Source organism: Phycodurus eques, unplaced genomic scaffold, assembly GCF_024500275.1.
Source record: "Phycodurus eques isolate BA_2022a unplaced genomic scaffold, UOR_Pequ_1.1 contig_359, whole genome shotgun sequence".
In the NCBI taxonomy this organism is placed as follows: domain Eukaryota; kingdom Metazoa; phylum Chordata; class Actinopteri; order Syngnathiformes; family Syngnathidae; genus Phycodurus; species Phycodurus eques.
This window is the reverse complement of record NW_026904356.1, coordinates 22,093-27,031: the sequence shown is the minus strand read 5'-3', so window position 1 is coordinate 27,031 and position 4,939 is coordinate 22,093. Positions and strand designations below refer to the sequence as shown.

At 44.7% G+C, this 4,939-nt stretch overlaps 3 non-coding genes across 3 annotated transcripts; 2 read left to right on the top strand and 1 right to left on the bottom strand.

Moving 5' to 3' along the window:
• Positions 1-381: 381 nt before the first annotated feature.
• On the bottom strand, positions 382-452 carry trnag-gcc (transfer RNA glycine (anticodon GCC)). Its single transcript has one exon. It is a non-coding gene; the product is annotated as a tRNA-Gly (tRNA).
• A 2,258-nt stretch (positions 453-2,710) lies between these two features.
• On the top strand, positions 2,711-2,903 carry LOC133398832 (U2 spliceosomal RNA). Its single transcript, XR_009768085.1, has one exon. It is a non-coding gene; the product is annotated as a U2 spliceosomal RNA (small nuclear RNA).
• Positions 2,904-4,775: 1,872 nt separating this feature from the next.
• LOC133398831 (U1 spliceosomal RNA) lies at positions 4,776-4,939 on the top strand. The gene has a single exon (XR_009768084.1). It is a non-coding gene; the product is annotated as a U1 spliceosomal RNA (small nuclear RNA).

The following is a 4,939-nucleotide window of genomic DNA, read 5'->3' as shown; positions in this document are numbered from 1 at the left end:
GCATAAATATGATGGTTTCGACACAGTCACCTTTTTGCTATGATCAAAGACTCTCAGGAAATGTAACATTGATTACACTGCCTGTATTGGGCAGTGTTATGACAGCACTGCAGTAATGTCCAGTGTTCACATTGGGGTATAAGAAAAATTCAGAAGAGGTCCCTCGCGTAATCTACATTCATTGCCATGCGCGCCAAGTTGGTGAATTACGTTCGCAAAGTCGACGCATATGACCCACTTCTGACAAGATGTGGCCAACAAACACTTGGTTCCTGTCCTCGGTAGTCCAGTAACGGAAGGGGAAAATGTGTGTTTTGCAAGCAGAAGGAGTTTGTACTCATTTACCTCAAATAGAGCTTAATATACACAATACAGGCAAGCTGCATTGGCCGGGAATCGGACCCGGGCGTCCCGCGTGGCAGGCGAGAATTCTACCACTCAACCACCAATGCTTGGTAAGGTGGCTCGTGCACTTTGACTACATTCCAATGCTCTCGAACGGGTCGCCCACCGGATGAGCAGACCCCCGGGGTGAATAAAGACCCGGACCCTTTGTTGCATCGAAACAAGACAATGTACTACTGTCAGGATAGACAAGCGGTCCAACGCGCTGCATTCAGATTGCAGTCTCTATGGAGGCGTGGGTTCAAATCCTACTCCTGACAGTGTCAAGTGTATAAAGACAATGTGTCCATTCTGTTATTCTTTTTTCCTTTTTGTGAGTGCGCCTCTGCTGGGGGAATTCAATGCTCACATGGCGAGTGACAATGTGACCCGGAAGGGCGTAATAAAGGCGAACGCCTCCTCACCCCACCCCGATCTGAGCGCGAGTCGTGCTTACTTATAGGAATAATGTGCTCGTCACAGACTGTCAATAATGAAAACCATCTTCACACATAAGGGTTTCCAGATGAGCACTTGACACCAGGACAACCTAAAGCCGCAGTTCCATTATGAACTTTGTGGTCATGTCATCGGACTTGCTGCCGCATTTCTTGGACACTGGTGTCAAAAGAGGGGTGGAACTGCAATCTGATTCCCACTGGGTGGTGTGTTTGCTTTGATGTTGGGGGAAGATGTCAGTTCGACCTGAAAGAGAATTACAGATTGTGATGGTGTGCTGGTAATATCTGGCAGAGTCCCAAGTCAGAAGGAGCTTCAACTCCCACAACCGGCAAAACTTTGTCCATGTCCCAGGGGAAGCATGGGACATTAAGTCTCAGTGGCCCATTTTCTGTCAACAGACTTTGTCTTCATTCTCATGCTCTTGACTTGGATTCCTACATTTCAGATGAGTATTGAGTCAGTAAGTCAGAGGCACTGGCATGCATATAAACATCAGAAAACTATGATGCAATGAAAAACAACACAATCGAAGTCTCTCGGAGTGGCTGAGCCGTCCAAGCAACTCCGTTCAGGTTACAATATCTACGGGTATGCGGGTTGAAATTCTGCTTCTTGTGTGATTAGACTGACAAAAACTGTCTGTTTCCTCTCCTTGGCTTTCCAGTCCAACAGAAATTGGAACAACAAGGGTGTTATCATTGTTTCTGCCCGACACTTCCATGAAACAACACAAGGGATATTTATGAGGCTGGCCAAGCACGCCAAGTTGGTGAATTACATTCGCAAAGTCTACGCATATGACCCACTTCTGACAAGATGTGACCAACAAACACTTTGTTCCTGTCCTAAAAGTAGGACTCTAGCGCCATCGTCGTAGAGGAGGCGAATTACAACCCTTCCACGAATGTGGTTCCACAACGTTCCAGTTCGTCGTGTGATGTGTTAATCATCGAAGAAAAACATCAAAAGCCATGCATATTGGCCATTTAACGTTTCAACGTATATCCAAAAAAAAGTTTGCATGCCCTGCCCAAGAATTAATGCAAAAAAATGACAGTGAAAGCGAAGCCAACCACTGGTGAAATACTTAATTGTCAGCCATTATTACTGACAACACACAACAAAAGAAAAAAAAGTTCCATATTTGTAAAGAAATGTAGTTTGGTTATAATACTTAAGTATCATAGTCTTAAGGAAATGTATGGTCATGAGTAGGCCCCGTGTTTTGCAATTAGCTTTACCTGTTGATGTGAAGTGATATGATATCCAATTTAAATTCCTTAACATCCTCCGTATTAACATTAAATGTATTAACATTTTGTTTCAGTTGTTGATGGCGAAAATGCAATTTTGTCATTTAATTTGTTCATTTTATCTAACTTGATCGCTTGTATTCCAAAGTGATGCTCAGGTCACCTGGGAGATCTCAGCTTTCTTACGTAAAGGCTAAATAAGTGTTGCTATTGGACAATGACTTCATTATAAAACGCTAAAAATATTTATTTTTTGTGATTATTCATTGTTCATGAATTCATATTAAAATGTGCAAGTGGACATAATGTCAGAGAGCACTGAAGACTTTACCAATTATTCAGAAATAAGTTACAAATTGCCCTGCGATTGGCTGACAACCAGTTCAGGGTGTACCCCGCCTCCTGCCCGACGATAGCTGGGATAGGCTCCAGCATTCCCGCGACCCTAGTGAGGAGAAGTGGCTCAGAAAATGGATGGATGGTTGGATAATTATTACAGAGTAGAATTTTAAACAACTTTTCGATGGCTTCTGTAATTTATTTTGCCCTCATTTCAATGTTTAGTTGATGTGAAAGAAAAAACTGTGCTCCCTACTTCAAGAGCTGTTGTAATATTTTGTTGGCAGTAACAATAAAATTGCTCAAAACTGATCTGTTCTTATCAGTTTAATATCTGATACGTCCCATATCCGGGGACCATATATTAAATTGATTTCTGGAATTGTGACATAGAATAGGGGTTCGTACCGTCCACTCCACGAATCGACCTGGTATTGCAGTACCTCCAGGAATGGTGCACCCCCACAACTTGGTCAAAGTAATGAAATGTTAACCGTGCACACCCAACAATCATATGACATGAAGTGTGCAGAATGTAGTGTAAAACCAATGAATCTCATTTCGGGGTTGGTCGCTCTCGGGATTCAATGGGTCGCAGACAACTATCAAAAACTTACGTGCATTGTTATTCTGATTTTCAGTACAGTACGCAGGCGTATTAAGTTCCCACATGGAGCACAGTTGAAAAGTGACAACAAATGTTGTTTCCTTGTTCTCTCTGGAAACAAATACAGAGCAGCCCAGTCTGGCTGGTGGACGTCTTGGCAGGCAATATGACTTTGGCGGAACAGCAAACTCATCTGAAAGGGCATTTACAAATATAATATACTGTACATGTACGAGTCGGTCGCGACTTTGCAACATTAGGAACATGCGGGTGACAACAGTTGAGAACGACTGGGGAAGGCTTTTATTCACCTGCGTAAAAAAAACATTCAATTGTATGTGTGTCGGCGGCACGGTGGACGACTGGTTGGAGCGTCTGCCTCACAGTTCTGAGGACTGGGTTTCAATCCCCGGCCCCGCCTGTGTGGAGTTTGCATGTTCTCCCCGTGCCTGCGTGGGTTTTCTCCGGGCACTCTGGTTTTCTCCCACATCCCAAAAACATGCATGCTCGGTTAATTGACGACTCTAAATTGCCCGTAGGTGTGAATGTGAGTGTGAATGGTTGTTTGTTTGTTTGTGCCCTGCGATTGGCTGGCAACCGGTTCAGGGTGTACCCCGCCTCCTGCCCGATGTTAGCTGGAATAGGCTCCAGCACGCCCGCGACCCTAGTGAGGAGAAGCGGCTCAGAAAATGGATGGATGGATGAGACGAATGCGTTATTTCGTCAAGCACTACTTCCAATTATGTTTACATTCGATTTTCTTTAATTAATCAAATCATTGGTCTTTCTTAAACCCGAATGGGTGGTTTATTTGTTTCTGGGTGTGAATGACCTCACTTTCAACTTATTTGATCGTCTCTCGATGCCGCTGTGCATTATGTAACCATTTCCTGTCTCAATTTCATCTTTTATTTTCATGAACATGCATGCATGCATGCACAGAAAATGCGTTCTCTGCATTTAACCCATCACAGTGAACACATACACATGTTAGTGGAACACACGAGAGGAGGGGGCAGCTGGAGCGCCTGGGGAGCATTTCAGGGTATCAGTGTCTTGCTCAAGGACACCACAGCCGAGAGTCCGGGGGATGTTGGCGGATGGTCCAGTCGGGGTTTTGAACCTAGGTCCCCCACGGTGACAGGCGACGATCTTAACCATTGGTTCACGGCTGCCGGCTTTACAACATTTGGAACATGCGGGTGACATTTGACAACCACTGTTCAGACCACTCGCCTGCTTGAGCATTAGCCAAGGTTGTCATGCACAATAGGTTACAGTAGGTGACAGTAGCGTTTTGAGACGCACATCAAACCCGAAAGTGTTATCAGTGTGTGACATTCGACTAGACGAATGCATTATTTTCTTATTAATGTGAGTGCGAATGGTTGTTTGTTTGTATGTGCCCTGCGATTGGCTGGCAACCAGTTCAGGTTGTACCCCGAATGGGTGGTTTATATGTTTCTGGGTGTGAATGACCCCACTTTCAAGTTATTTTATCGTGTCTCGATGCCGCTGTGCATTATGGGTATCCATTTACTGTCTCAATTTAAACTGAAATTCTCAAATAAGAAGTATATTTTTTGATGTATTAGCACACAGTAGCGTTTCATCAAGCGTATGTTCCGGCTTGCCATTTATATGTATGGTTGGTCACATGCTCATGACGACACCGTCGCTTGACATAGCGTGCGCGTGAATGACTTGCGTGCTCGCGCCAAGTCCAACTCATACTTACCTGGCAGGGGAGACTCCATGATCAAGAAGGTGGTTCTCCCAGGGTGAGGCCCAGCCATTGCACTCTGATTGTGCTGACCCCTGCGAATTCCCCAAATGTGGGAATCTCGACTGCATAATTTCTGGTAGTGGGGGACTGCGTTCGCGCTCTTCCCTG